General features: G+C 45.6%; 1 protein-coding gene across 14 annotated transcripts in view; it reads left to right on the top strand.

Moving 5' to 3' along the window:
- SFMBT2 (Scm like with four mbt domains 2) overlaps nucleotides 1-15,569 on the top strand; it is a 227,691-nt gene that overhangs the window by 79,344 nt on the left and 132,778 nt on the right. Inside the window, exon 1 of one of the 14 annotated variants that reach the window (XM_045060848.1) lies at nucleotides 10,164-11,620. The exons of the other annotated variants lie outside the window; for them this stretch is intronic. The gene's annotated coding sequence lies outside the window, so the exon portion shown is untranslated. Of the gene's footprint in view, nucleotides 1-10,163; nucleotides 11,621-15,569 lie in introns of those variants that run through there. 14 annotated transcript variants of the gene reach the window in all.

Raw genomic sequence — 15,569 nt, 5'->3', positions numbered from 1 at the left:
AAATGAAAAGATTTTTGCGAATGATTTCTACCGTGAAAAGAAGTAATTTGAATGGGTAAGCTGCTAAAGCCTTTCTTGGACTGTCCGCGCACTCCAGCACTTAACATAAATCCTTTTTTAAAGGCATTAAAAAGTGCTATGACAAGTGTAGTTACTGTGGATAAATTTAGCTCCCGTATTTTATCTACATAATCTGATTGTAATTTATATATCTGCAGCCCAGATAAAGCACAGCCATTTCTTATTACCAGATTTTTCTTGTTGTCAACATGACGTGAGTGGGATATTGGCTTTAACTGAAGGGTGGTGATTAATCATAACAGCTTGCGGAGAGATCGTTTATTGCTCTGTGTGGCTGAGCGACTGCTGGCAGAGCTGTGAGTCAATCAGGATAAACCCAGGTGGGTTAGTCACTCTTGGATGACGGCGGATGATGTGATGGATTTATTAGTCGAATTCTCTTTTAAAAATCACTTGCCATTCTCAGCAGGTGGATTTGCAAATAGAAACATTCCGAGTCACCGTCGATGGGAGAGGCTGTGAGTTTGCAAAGTCGAGTGTAGCTGGCTGAAATGTCACAATAAATGGCCCGTCTTTATGTCACAGTCATAGCGGCTGGAAGTGTTTAGCTCGGGATTCCTCTTGTTAAGGGCAAAGAGGGCAGTTATGTAATTCTTGGTGTTTCAGGTGTTTGGTAGGCCAAGAAGGAGATGTTCACCCTGCGTGGAACCACACGGATAGTGTCAGGGGGGTTTACCTTTTGCTCCCCCGCCACGGAGCACTTTGTAACCCAGGCTGACATCCTTCTTATACCAAAGCTGCCTGGGGCCTACCGTTTTCCTCTCCAGGGTTAGTAGTATGTCGTCAGGAAGTGCACAGCAACTTAATAAATCCAAGGAAGGTGCATTTATGAAAAAAAAGTAAGACCGAGTCTGCCCAGATTAAATGCCAGCGATTCCTGGGTTATCCTTCCTTTCCATCCTTTGCACCACTTTTTCTTCATGAGGACAGATTGCGAGCGGGCTACCTCATTACAGTATCGAGCGCGTAAAATGTTATGCCAGTAAATTACCCTTTGTAACTTTCTACCCCATTTGTTGCTTGGGGAAATCGGACAGTGAGGATATTCTCCTTTCCAGTTGGAAAGGTAGGGCGCACTGCAAAATGGCACGCCGTCGGTGTGGGCGCAGGATGGCCAGCAGTTGGAGTAGGCATCTTGTGGCATTTGAGTTCTCACCTCCTGGCATTTGTAGCAGATCTTGAACTGGTCCCTCCTTGGGAATTTCTCTCTGGTCTGGAATAGCACGATGTGCTTTCCGTGCCTCAAATGAACCTCTGGTATTTGGCTAGACAGCAATGACATCGTTAAATAAATTTGATTGAAACTATTTACCAGTTGCTCTGTCTAAACCAATGATTCTTAACTGGGGAAGATTCCCCCCCTTGGGAACATTTGGCAATACCTGGAGAAAATTTTTATTGTCACAATGGCGGGACATAAATTTTTTGTTGCCACAACCCTATACCTCTTGGGTATTATTGGCATTCGTTGGTAAGGTCCAGGGATACTGCTGAATATCCTACATTGTGTAGAACAGTTCCCCACGACAAAGAATGATCTGTTCCCAAATGTCATTATCCCTGAAGTTGAGAAACCCTGGTGTGAACTGTCAATATCTCTCCTCTTACCAACAGCATATTTAGGCCTTTGGGCGTTTACTCCTTTTCCTAGCTGAATTACCATTGGTTCTTCATCGTTACAGACCTGTCCCCTTTGTTGAAGTGATGACTATGGATGGAAGAAGCTGCAGGAAGTTTAAGGAATTATTATTGTAATCTAAGAATAAAGTGAGAATCTATTTTCTTTTATAAAATATATTAGGGAAATCAGGGTAAACCTATAGGGTGTGAGCTGCTGTGACAGGTATGGCAGATAACATGCAGTCTCAGAAGCTTGCTGTGATCCAGTGTAATTGTATTTCTCTCCTCACCGTCCAGTGTGGGTTGGCAGGCAGCCTTTGCTGTGTGCTTCCTTCATGGACCCAGGCGTTTTCCGTCAGGTGGCCCTGCCGTTTTCATAAGGTCATGTCCTCGCCGCATTCTGTGGGCAGATGGGAAAGAAAGAGCCTAGGGGAGGCACAGCCTCACTTTATGTCGAGTAAAATGAGTCATGCAACCCTCCAGATGCAGGGGACCCACTGAGAAGAGGGGCAGAGCTGCTGAGGACTAGCCGTGGACCTCAGGGAACAGTGGTGGCTGCACATTGCATGCGGGCATCTGGGTCACATTGCATCCAGGTTCCTGGATTCCCCAGGGAACCGAATTCTGTTGCAGTTAAGTGTGTATCGAATATTAGGCAGCTGATGAGATCGTGATTCTCTAGAACAGGACCAGACCTGTAATACGTTAATAATAGGTGCTGATTGGTCAACGATTATTTATGAACTCTCTTTAAATTTTTTGATGGATCGCATACAGTTGCTTCTTCCAAATACTTTTAAAACGCCTTTGTTTTTTTTTTCCCTTTGTGAAAAAGAGTGTCATTAAATGTTGAGCTGATGGCTTTATTTTTTCCTAGAGTAAGATATAGGATGATGAAATTTTCTATTATTATTTATTATTTTGTGTACAAAAATCAGGATTAATGAAGGAGGAAACATAGTCAGTATAAAGGGGTAATTTTCTTTAGGTACTCAGCTTCTTTAGAGAATATAGAAGTATTCTGGTTTTCGATTTCTTCTTGAGTCAGTTTTGCGCACACATTGGTTTTTTAGGAATCTGTGCATTTCATCTGTATTTTAAGAATGTTGGCAAAAGTTGCTCATGTTGTCGTATTACCTTATTTAAGTTCTTTGTCATTTGTAGATGTAACATTTTTTATTCTTGACATTCTTCGTTTTTTAAAAATCAATCTTTGCAGGCGTTTGTCAATTTTATTAGCTTTCAAAAACCAGTTTTAGCCTTGTGAATGCGCTCTGTGGTTCCTGTTTTGTTTTGTTTTTGGGTGGTTTAATCTATTTCTTATTTTTCTGATTTCTAAAATTGAGTCTTAGCTCATTAATTTTCAACCTTATCTTTTTACATAACTGCTCTCATGTTATAAAATTTCCCTTAATTTCTCACATTTTAATATGAGAGTTCTATTCCTTATCCTGACATTCTAGATATTTTTTAATTTTTGGTGTGATTGTTGTGTGTAGTCAATGTTCATTTAGATTTATTCCTATGTTTACCACGTTATTTTTTTGTAATTCAGTTTTACATCTTAGATCTTCCTTCTGGGATCCCTTTCCTTTGAAAAAGGTATGTTCTTCAGAATTTCCTGTAGTTGGTGGGGGCGGGGCCGTTGTTGATAAACTCCGTATTTCTTTGTCGCAAAATGTTTTCATTTCTCTCATACCACCAAGAAGTATTTCTGCTGTGTATATAGTGCCAAATGGACAGGTATTTTCTAGTAGTGCATTGACAGTGTGATTCTGTTCTCTTTGGCTTTTTCATGGTTGCTGAGACATCGGTTGTCAGACTAAGTATCATTCTTTTCATGACAATCAATCTTTTCCCCTCTAGCTCCTTATAAAATTCTCCTTATTTCTGGTGTTTTGTGGTTCCACTATAATGTTTCTCAAAGTTTTCTTTTTATTACTTTTTATTAAATGTATTATTTATTTTTGTTGGGCTTAATTGAGTTTACTGATGTTATGGATTCTTACTTGTTATCAGTTCTGAAAAATTCTCCGTTATTTTATCTTCAGATATTGCCTCTTCCCCATTCTCTCTTTTTCTTTTCTTCTTAGCATTCCAGACAGATTTCTCATAGACCATATCTTCCACATTGGTTAATTTTTCTCCCATATTTTCATCAGCCTCTGCTGCAGATGTTCTTGGTCATTTTTATAGGGTCCTGTGTCTTGCATGACACAGGAGTTCGGGGCACCAACCCCCAGTTAGGGGCACTGACTTCCCATTTAGTTGAAAATACATACAGGCTCCCCAGAGCCTAACTACTGATAGCTTAGGGTTGGCCAGAAGTCTTACTGATAAACATAAAGTTGACGAACACATATTTTGTATGTTTTATGCATTATATGCTGGAGAAAATACCTGTGTGTAAGCGAGCTTGTGCATCTTGAACCTGTGTTGTTCGGGAGTCAGCTGTAATACCAATATCTTAAATCTTTAAGGTCTGATTTTTTTTCTTTTTATCTTGTTAATGAACATTGTATGTTTTGGCCCTTTTCTGACTGGTCAAATAGAAGCAATGAGGGGTACTTCCTTATAATATTATTGTCAGGACTCACCAGATAAATATGTGTCCTAAATTCTGGGGAGTGGGTTCCTAGTGAGCTCTTAAGAGATGTTACCCAATGTAACAATAGTGCTCATAATAGCAACAACGATCGTTACTGTTGAGTGATGATTGATGGTGAGCTCATATCTTCTTACACTTTGAGATGTCTTCAAATGTTGGGCTGCAGAGGGAACAGATTTGTGTTTGCTTCTGTCAGACAATAACCCACTTTAATTAAATGTTCGGCCTGCGGGTGTTTTGGACGACTGGGTTGCACGGGCTGGTTTGTGGTTATGAATTCTCAGGGGATGTTTCCTTTTCCTCCCACTCACACCTGCCATCAAAGTCAGCGCCAAGGTTTTGCCCAAGATGGCTTCCCGCAGGCCCCTGGCGCGAGGTGGTTATTTGTGGTCATTTCCGGTTCCTCCTCCCGCCCAGGATGTAGCCCCTGGAGGTGTGCGCCGTGGGGCTTGGCTTCCGGGGGAGAGTCGGCTGTGGAGGCTGTGCAGCGCATGGGCCTTGGTGCCTGTCGGCTGTCTGGTTCCACCACAAAGCTGTTGCAGTGAGTCGGGCAAATGTCCTGCCGGGAAGTGATGGTCTCCCCGCTGCAAGCTTTCATCTAGATTTTTGCTTTCAGTGGACGTTTGGGTTCTGAGCGTTCCTTACCTTTTGCCAGCTCATTAATCCATTTGACTCACACTTTAAAAAACAAACATTTGTTAGTTATTTTCCATGCAAGAGTTGGGTTATCTTCCCCAAACCACTGCAGATAGATGTTTAGGACAATTTTTTGAATGTGTGACTCGTCTTTAACTGAGGGCCGCCGGCTCTTTTTATGTTGCCGAATTCCTCTCACTGGGCAGACCTGGGTGACAGTCATGCTCAAAGCCGTACTACGGATGTGGTGCATCTTTTGGAGCTTTGCTTTGAAGGATGATAAATAATGTAAAGCATTATTTTTATGTTGTGTTAAAGCAGATACAGACCTGTGGCGAAGTAGCAAGTGAGGTTTCGTTGGATATTTTGAGTAGAACTCGTGAGAGCACACGGAAATTGTCGCCCTGGAGTGTGCTGTCTTTACTACTCAGTGGGAGGGGGCTTCTGGATGAGGAGACAGGGCTGGTGATTTCTGTTGGTGGCCCCTCACCCCGCCCCCCACCCAATAAAAATGGCAGGCTCCTTTAGCTGGGACTAGCGTAACAACACTCTCCATGATGCTCTGCCAGTTGAGAACATTGCACACGATGTCCCCAAGTGGTCACGTTGTTCTCTTTTTCCCTTCTTTGTCATTGTTTTTATTTATTTTTTTAATTTATTTTGAGAGAGAGAGAGCTCATGTGTCGTGCTCATGAAAGTTTATTTATTTTGAGAGAGAGAGAGAGAGAGAGCGCTCACGTGCATGCTCATGAGTAGGGGAGGGGCAGAGAGGGAGAGACAGAATCTCAAGCAGGCTCTGCACTGTCAGCGCAGAGCCCACGTGGGGCTCGGACTCACCAACCGTGAGATCGTAACCTGAGCCGAAACCAAGAGTCCGATCGATGCTTAACCGACTGAGCCACCCAGGCTCCCTGTCATTAATTTTCCATTATTTTCTCTTCCTCCTCCTTTTCTTTTTCCCTTCCTGCTTCACTTTTTGGACCTTTTCTTACGGATTTTTTTTCTGTTTGTCACGACTGTTGGCCTGTATGAGTGGAGGGTTATCGTTCATTATGATAATACTTGCTTTAAAGCATTTCTTAATGTAATGAAGCACAAGCTTTTTCGAACCGGCGCTCGCCCACCCCTCTGCGACCTGCTTCCTCCGGAGCTCCGCCGCAGGAACCAGCCCGAGGTCTCTGTTACAGGCAGTAGTTAGGCTCCGTGGGCCATCTGGTCTGCGTCACGCTGCTCACTGTCACGCCCTGAGAACAGCCAGAGGCCGTCCAAACGAGCGCGGCCCTGTCCAGCACACCACGCCTTATTGATGGGACACGCGCGTTTGAATTTCACATAATTTTCATGTCACGCGCTGCTGATTCTTCCAGCCATTTAAAGGTATAAAAATCATTCTTGGCTTGTGGGTGGTAAAAACACGGGTGGTGGGAAGGATGTGACCCGGAGCCCTATCTACCTGTCACCTTAGACGTGCTCTGTGACATTGTCGGCGGCTCAGGTCCTTTCAGTGGCTTTTTTTTGACCCCATCGGTCACACTTTGCATCTTCGTAACGTTAAGATACAGGTATGTTTCAATAAACGTTCTAGTGCCCATCATGAAATACCAATTTTTAATCAACGTACACGGGCTTTCTAAGTCAGTTGGGAAATGAATCAGTTGTAACTTATCTGCAATACGTACAGACGAGTAAACAAATGAAATATGTCAAATGTAAATAGCGAAGGCTATTTTCTTTCACACCCTACTCAGAATCATGTGTGTTGGTAACCGGGCAGCCCTTAGCAACTGTTGCCTTTGGTTTCTCCATACTCTCTCCTTTCCGGAATTTCTTTTCGACATAGATAAATGGAATTAAAATGTTCTTGGGGGCGCCTGGGTGGCTCAGTTGGTTAAGTGTCTGACTCTTGATCTCAGCTCAGGTCATGATCTCATCGTTGGTGAGATCGAGCCCCGTGTCAGGCTCTGTGCTGAGAGCACGGAGCCTGTTTGGAATTCTCTCTCTCCCTCACTCTCCACCCCTCCCCTGCTCCATCTCTCTCTCTCTCTCTCTCTCTCTCTTAAAAATAAATAAATAAACTTAAAAAATTGAAATGTTCTTAATGGTAGATGGCACTTCTATGATATTTAGGCATAGTTCAAAAGCTTTTCAGTGTATTTTATATATGTAGGCTTTTATGTTGCCCTGGTAGGCCAGGCCTCTTGGCGACTTTGCTATTACTCAGAACACGTTAGCGATTTATTAACAGACCCTTGATGTAAAACCGGTTTGTGGGACACCTATGGTTAAGTGCCTGCCTTCAGCTCAGGTCATGTTCTCACAGTTCGTGAGTTCGAGCCCCACATCCGACTGCGCTGACAGCTCAGAGCCTGGAGCCTGCTTCAGATTCTGTGTCTCCCTCTCTCTCTCTGCCCCTCCCCTGCTCACACTCTGTCTCTCTCTCTCTCTCAAAAACAAATAAACATTAAAAAACTGGTCTGTAAGTTGGGGGCTCCCTGTAACTGTCACAAGAAAACCAAGTCGTCTGACGAGTGATTTGTTCCTGCCGCTGCTCGCGGACCGCAGCGGCAGAGAGCCTCTCTGTGGCCCCCGCTCCTCTGTGACAGCAGATATCGCTGATGCTCTTGGGTCTGTGATATCCTGGTACTTTCTGTCGGTCCAGGCAGGATCCTCACGAACGGGCAGAAGAAGGAACAGCGATGAGGGAAGAAGGGAACGATATTGACTTTCTGCACTCCCGTGCCGTCTTACTCCTACCGTGGCCAGACGAGACGGGTTCCTGTCCAGCTCTTCCCCGGGCCTGTGCTTATATCACCACTCGTAAAAATCACCCTGAGATGATGGCAGTGAAAAGATTCCACTTCTCTTTGTATCCGTGAAGAAATAGTCTAAAACTGGAAGAGTTGTAACTAGGAAAGGTTACTCGAAGAGACACACACATTTCCAGATGAATGCCATTTGGGGCTGGTTTTATTTTTTTTTTTAATTTTTTTTTTCAACGTTTATTTATTTTTGGGACAGAGAAAGACAGAGCATGAACGGGGGAGGGGCAGAGAGAGAGGGAGACAGAGAATCGGAAACAGGCTCCAGGCTCCGAGCCATCAGCCCAGAGCCCGACGCGGGGCTCGAACTCACGGACCGCGAGATCGTGACCTGGCTGAAGTCGGACGCTTAACCGACTGCGCCACCCAGGCGCCCCTGGGGCTGGTTTTAAATCTCAGCGGTTCACTGTGTCAGGGCTATTGAAATACTGGGTAAAGTGACAAAAAATCAGCAAGAGCTTTTGAGTTTTTGACAGGTCAATTCCAGGCTGTCGTGAGAGTAAATGTTTAAATAAGGTCCTGTTGCATTATCTACTCCCTTCTTTTCAAATCTCAAATTATCCGATCTTCTCCCCGTGGAAGGAATAATGGTGGCAAAATGAGCAGGAAATTTATTCCTCTCTACTCATCTGGCATAAATTGTTTGCCCCACATACGTCGAAGAATTACTGCTTCCAAGGCTGATGTGATAGTTTTTGTGTTGTTAAACAGCTATCCATCTCATCTAATACGGTCTCTGCCGTAACAGGAAGAAAACCGTAGGTTAATATCTGTTATATTTCATTGCTTAAAAATAACTGCTACTGGTAAAACTCCCATTTTTACAAGCATAATTTGATCTCGCATAATTGATAGAAGAAAATTTGGGGAACCTGTCCGGGCTCTGTTTGCAGCTGATTTTTTCAAAAACTGCCACATGCAGTGATCCAAACGAATTCTGTTTGTGTAATAAAGAGGCCAGAGTTTATAGCGAGCTCTCAGAATGAATTACCGACAGTGACAGAAGCAGCATTTTTTTTTATACCTATTCTGATCCTTTTGCAAAATTGAAATACTTTGCGATATGCTATCATAGCATTTTTGGGTGGTTGGTTTGTTTTAAAAATCCCAGAAGACAAAACCTTAGGGGCTTATTTGAAATTTCCTGTTCAGTTACTGAAGGTCTTGCCAGAGAGAGGGGAGAAATAGATGCTGAAATATTCCTACGTTTAGGGCGGCTCCTGCCTGCAGACCAGCACGGCTATTGTTTCTGGTACCGAAACTGCTCAGCTCTTTCTTCACTGGGGAGGGAGAGCCGTGCCATAATTTTGGTTCTTTCTGGACAGTTTCCTTTTAATTACGAGCTGATTTATGGTTTTGAGTCACGATTCTAGCATTATGGAGTGTTCCTTGCAATTCATCACCTTCATTAGACTTTTTTTTTGGTCAGGGCTACAAAAATCGAGCCAGCTAATTGCCTGAGTGTCTCTGTTTTTGGAATAGTCATTGCAACTCCTGTTTGTCATGTGCGGGAACTTCACCCGGGTGACACCCAAGGGTCAGGGTTCCACGTCACTGCCCGCTTTGGAGCTGTGAGCTCTTTCTCAGCTGTGGTTAAGCTAATGAATAGTAATCAGTTCCCACATCATCCCTAGTGAGTCAAGACTGATACAAACTGAGCTCATTACTGAAGTGTTTCTCCCGCACGAGTAGAAGAGGAAGGGTGTCTGGAGTCCTTATTTTGGGGGTAGACCATCTCTTGTCTCGGTGGGAGCTGTCTCTCTGGGACCAGACTCTCCCCTGCTCCCCCGACCCGTGCTCCGTCCCCCAGGTTCCTGTGGAAGTTCAGTGGAAGTTCTAGTCCACATAACTATACCAGATTGCTTCTTGAAAACTCCACCCTGGGCCAGACTCTGAAGGCAATTTGGAACCACTGTGTTTTTGCCGCTTTGGTAGTGTAGGGCTGTTGAGATAGATTCCCCTGTCAGTGGGCGGCCTCGGAAAGAAGCAGGGGTGAGGACCCTTGAAGGAGGGAGGCATGACGGAGACGCCAACTTTTTTTTTTTTTTAAGTTTATTTATTTAGTAAATAAACGAGAGTGGGGGAGGGGCAGAGAGGGAGGGAGAATCGCAAGCAGGCTCTGTGTGGCTCGATCTCACGAATATGAGATCATGACCTGAGTTGCCATCAAGAATCAGACGCTTAACCAACTGAGCCCCCCACGCGCCCTGAGTTACCTTTGAGGGAGCTTGGACAAACTGCCTGAATTCTCTGCTGCCAGTTATGTGAGATCAAATGATGATCCTAAAAATTAAGCTTTCCTGGTAACAGTTATTTTTTTACAATGTATTTATTTATTTTGAGAGAGAGAGAGAGAGAGAGAGAGAGAGAGAAAGAGAGAGAATCCCAAGCAGGCTCCGTGCTCTCCGAGCAGAGCCCGACGTGGGGCTAGAACTCATGAACCGTGAAATCAAGACCTGAGCCGCAGTCGGATGTTTAACTGACTGACCACCCAGGCTCCCTGTTTGGAAGCAGTGAACTATAACATATTTATTCAGTTCTCCCGAATAGAATGACATCTGAGCAGAGGCCTGCGTGAAGTGTGGGACCGAGCCTGGGACATATCTGGGGGAAGAGTGTTCTGGGCAGAGGGAACAGTAAGCGTAAGCGTCCTGAGGCGGGAGCATCCTTGATGTATAAGAGGAGCACCCGGGAGGCCAGCGGAGCGGGGCGGGAGTGCGCGCTGGGGAGAGCATCGGGGGAGGATCGGAGCCGGGGCCGGCAGGGCCCAGTGGGCCGTGGTGAAGACCGGCCTTTCTCCATCAGTGGGTTTTAAACAGCCGGGAGCTCGGTCACGGCCTGTGTCCTAGGCGGATCATTTTGGCTGCTCTGGGGAGGCAGCAGGAATAATCCAGGTGAGAAATGCTGGTGGCTCGTGTCAGGGTGCTTGCGTCTGGGGGTTGGGGGATGTGGTGGGAAGGCGGGAGAGAGAGCATTAGAGCCAGGGTTGGCTCCAGGGCCTTTGGTCTGAGCACCTGGGGAAGGTCGCTTGTCGCGGGGTCCGGACGTCGTGTGGGGAGAGCGTGCCGGGGGTGGGAACCAACCGCTTGTGCTTGGCCGTGTCGAGGCGAGGTGTCGGTGGAGATGTCACGGAGGAAGGTGTCCGTGTGGGTCTAGGGCACAGAGGGAGGTGCTGGTGGGTGCTGGAGCCGGGTGCTGTCGGCGCATGGTGTTGGAAGCCGGGAGACTGGATGAGAGCAGTCAGGGGCGGAGCGGGTGGAGGGAGAGAGGACGTCCTAGGACTGTGCTCTGGGACACGCCAGTGTTTTGAGGTTGGCCGATGAGGGGAGGCGTGATGCCCAGCGAGGTGCACCGAGAGGGCTTGATGGCCCGGAAGCCAGGTGTCCTGATCAGCTGGGGCGGCTGCAGCAAAGCACCGCAGACTGGCTTAGAGGCGACGGGGCTTGCTTCCTCCCATTTCTGGAGGCTGGACTTCTGAGATGAGGGGTCCGGTGTGGGTGGTTCTGGGGAGGGCCCTCTTGCGGGGCCGCAGACTGCCAGCTTCCCCTCGTGGCCACCTCGCTGGGTAGACGGGTGGGGGAGCCCTCGGGGCCTCCTCCGTAAGGGCACTAATCTCATTCATAAGGGCTGTCCCTTTGTGACCTAATCGCCTCCCAAAGGGTGTCAGATCCTGTCACCTTGGGGGTTGGGACTTCAACCTAAGAAGTTTGGGGAGGCACACAAACATGTACTCCACCAACAGAGGAATGTTTTGTAAGGAGGAGGGAGTGATGAGACATTTGGGACGCCGTCCACAATGTCAAGTAAGCGTAAGACTGAGAACCGACCGCTGCCTCTGGCAATCCGGAAGTCCTTGGTGAGCTTACCCTTCTGCCTACTCAGTCTTTCCCATTCTGCGCTGTGCTCTGCGGGGCTGGCCCCACCTGGTTCATGGTGCTCGGCTAGGTTGCTTCCCGATAGTTGGACCCTGGCATCTGTTGTGGCCTTTGCCCTTGGTTTCGCCAGGTGAGAAATCGATCTGCGAATTTTGCCGTATGGAGTTGTCGGAGCACAAATTTCCTAAGAGAAGAAACACGTAAAAGAGTGAGGTTATGTTGAGACTGTTTTCCAGCTTGCAGACCTGTAATGTAGACAGTATTCCATCCTGTAATTTTGGATCACTACTGATTATTGTAATGTAGACAGGCAAAATGTGTTTTGATTTTTTGAGAAAAAAAAAAAGAAACTATGTCACTAATATTTTTTCACTAGCATGCTTAAGAAATGTACCGTCGGTAAAAATGTTCTCATGTAATGTAGTAATGGAAAGCATTTAATTCTACGATAACTGGATAATAAATCCTATTTTTTAAAGCTTATTTATTTTGAGAGAGAGAGAGAGCACGACAGAGCCGGGGAGGGGCAGAGAGAGAGAGAGAGAGAGAGAGGGAGAGAGAGAATCCCAAGCAGGCTCTGCCCTCTTGGCAAAGAGCCTGATTATGGGGCTTGAACTCACCAACTGTGAGATCATGACCTGAGCTGAAATCAAGGGTTGGACGCTGAACCAACTGAGCCACCCGGGCGCCCCAATCCTGTTGTTAAGCGCATGTTTTCTACGGTCTCTGTTTTGCCAAGACGTTCTGTTTTGGGATAATTCAGAGTATCTCAAATGTTTTCATAGGATTTGTCGGTAGAGGAGAGTTTGAGTTTCATTAGTATTCAGAAAAATGGCAGGTTGAAAGAATTGACCCACATCTGGGGCCATGTTTTACAGTGAGGCATGACTGCTGGGTCAGCCGACAGAATGCCTGCAAGCTATTGGCACTTACGTTTGGACCTAACTGATTAGGTATGAATCACGCCTCTTCTCTCGAAGAACATACTCTGAATCTTCTTCACCTTTGCTGTAGCGAGAGGGATTTCGTTGCGTATCGTAAGTATGTCAGATCTCAAGTCAGATGCTTACAGATAGAATCGTTGCGTTGCATTTCTCGTGTTACGGTTCACATTCAGCGCTGACACACTCTCAGTGAGGGGTAATTAAAGATGCCTTTAATTATTGTAATTAGCATGTTAATCAGATCTGTACATTAAGAAAGTAATCTTCAGTGAGGTGTTTTCACGAAGTATTACTCTTTTTAAATATTTCATTCTAACGGAAGTAACATTTCATGAGGTGTGGTGGTTGGGGTAAACAGGGACTTCGGTTTTAGTTTTAATTTTAGCTTTCTTTAAGTATCTTTTTTTAAAATACTTATTTATTTTTGAGACAGAGAGAGACAGAGTGCTAGTGGAAGAGAGGGGGAGAGAGAGAGTCCCAAGCAGGCTCTGCCCTGTCGGCTCAGAACCCGATGTGGGGCTTGAACTGACAAACTGTGAGATCGTGACCTGAGTTGAAATCAAGGGCTGGACGCTTAACGGACTGAGCCACCCGGATGCCCCAATCCTGTCGTTAAGCGCATGTTTTCCAAGGTCTCTGTTTTGCCAAGACGTTCCGCTTTGGGATAATTCAGAGTATCTCAGTGTTTTCATAGGACTTGTTGGTAGAGGAGAGTTTGAGTTTCATTAGTATTCAGAAAAATACTATTGAAAAATACTAATGAAAAAATACTAACTCCTAGAGAGAGACAGAGACACAGAATCCAAAGCAGGCTCCAGGCTCCGAGCTGTCAGCACAGAGCCCGATGTGGGGCTTAAACTCACAGACCACGAGATCATGACCTGAGCCAAAGTCAGATGCTTAGCTGACTGAGCCACCTAGGTGCCCCAGGAACTTCTGTTTTAAATCATTTAAAATTGACTCACCCGGCCTTATGAATCTTTTAAAGTGGACCCACAGAAGGAGTTTTGAGGAATCTGACCCAGAATCTAAAGTTTTGTTGAGTAATTGTGTTTATGTCCTAGATTCCTGAAATAATTTGTGTTGCGCATCTGTTTTATTCTCATGATTACGCAATACGTACGTTTGGAGGGGTTATTCTAAGATTGACGTTTTATACATAGCATGTAAATTGAGAGACGCCTGTCTGTTGGAAATGCATTCTTTGGTGTATTTGTGACCGATCATAGGCCTGCCTCATCGCTTTGAGTCTCACTGGTTGAACGGGGACTAGAATAGCTCGTCCATTGGATTTTTGGGGAGCACTCCCTGAGGCGCTGCGTGCGAAAGCATTTGGCTTAGTGTTTGGTACACAGCGAACTCTCTGTAGCTGTTTTGTAATCAGACTTGCAGGGTCTCCTATCTGCTGGGTTGGGGAAAGATGCCACGTTGATTCCTTTGAAAGGAACAGTTGTGTTTTCAATTGTATGGGCACAGGTTAAGAATCTTTGTCTTAGGGGATATAGTAACTAGTCACATTGGAACTGTAGTAACAGGCCTGTCTGGGATGAGGAAACTGACCTCACTGTTGGGGTCTTGGTTAAGAGACGTTCCTAGCAGTCCAACATATGGGTCGTATGGGATCTGTAGAGCCAATCTTGAAAGAACTGACATCTTTCTTAAAAAAAAAAAAAAATTAATGTTTACTTTTTGAGAGAGAGACAGAGCCTGAGCAGGGGAGGGGCAGAGAGAGAGGGAGACACAAACTCTGAAGCAGGTTCCAGGCTCCGAGCTGTCAGCACACAGCCCGACACGGGGCTTGAACTCACGAACTGAGCCGTGAGATCAGGACCTGAGCCAAAGCTGGATGCTCAACCGACTGAGCCACCCAGGCTTCCCACATCTTTTTTTTTTTAATGTTTACCTCTTTATTTTTGAGAGAGAGAGACAGAGAGAGAGAGAGGGAGAGAGAGGATGCACATGTGCACACGCACACAAGTCGGGTAAGGTCAGAGAGAGAGACACACACACAGAATCCAAAGCAGGCTCCAGGCTCTGAGCTGTCAGCACAGAGCCCAGCGCGGGGCTCGAACTCACGAACTGCAAGATCATGCCCTGAACTGAAGTCGGACGCTCAACCGACTGAGCCACCCAGGAACTCCAGAAGAACTGACATCTTGACAATATCCAGTCTTCCTATCCGTGAACATGAACTATCTCTTTATTCAGTTCTTTCGGTTCATCATGATTCTTTCGTGCTCTGGAGAGGTCAGTCTCTTGTGCTATTCAAACCTTCACCTGATTCGGTGAAGCCCACCCACATGAGGGAGAGCAGTCTGTTTCACTCAGAGTCCATCGATTTCAGTGTAAATCTCATCCCACATCATCCTCACAGAAAAATCCAGGCTAATATTTGACCAGGTCTCTGGGCACTTGTGTCCCAGGCACGTTCACACGTGAAATAAAACCATAACAGATAGCAATTGTGCAAATCGTCTAAAGATTCCCCGGCTCATGCAATGAGATATATGCAGAGGGCACGTTAATGTAAATTTTATGCAAGCTTGTTTTTTTTCCCTTTCTTTTAAAAGCTTACACCTAAGGGAAGCTTTGGGAAAATTTTCAACGGAAGCTATTTCGCTGCAGCAAAGAAAGTAACTTTACAGAAAGAAATAAGTCAAGTATGTGTGGGAGAGAGATACCTGTGAAAAAAAGTCTTTAACAAAAAAGTGTCTTATTCCATTGAACTTGGAGCCCTGGCCCTTTGTGATATGTCAATTCAGTCCCGACACTTTCTCTGCAGCGTGAGCTAATAAAAGACCTGTAGGAAGTTTTTTCTTAGTGGAGAGAAAAAAAAAAAGTGACTCTTTGGAGGAATATTCTTTAAAGGCAGGAACGCGTTTGAAGCGATCGCAGAAATGCCTGTAGAGTGAGATATTGGCAGCTAGAGAAGAATTGGAGAGAATGTGCTAGAATCGGAGAAATTCCACGTTTTATTGGGTAAAAT

Source organism: Felis catus, chromosome B4 (genome assembly GCF_018350175.1).
Source record: "Felis catus isolate Fca126 chromosome B4, F.catus_Fca126_mat1.0, whole genome shotgun sequence".
Taxonomy (NCBI): Eukaryota; Metazoa; Chordata; class Mammalia; order Carnivora; family Felidae; genus Felis; species Felis catus.
Note: the sequence above shows the minus strand (reverse complement) of the source record. Positions and strands in the feature narration are given on the sequence as shown.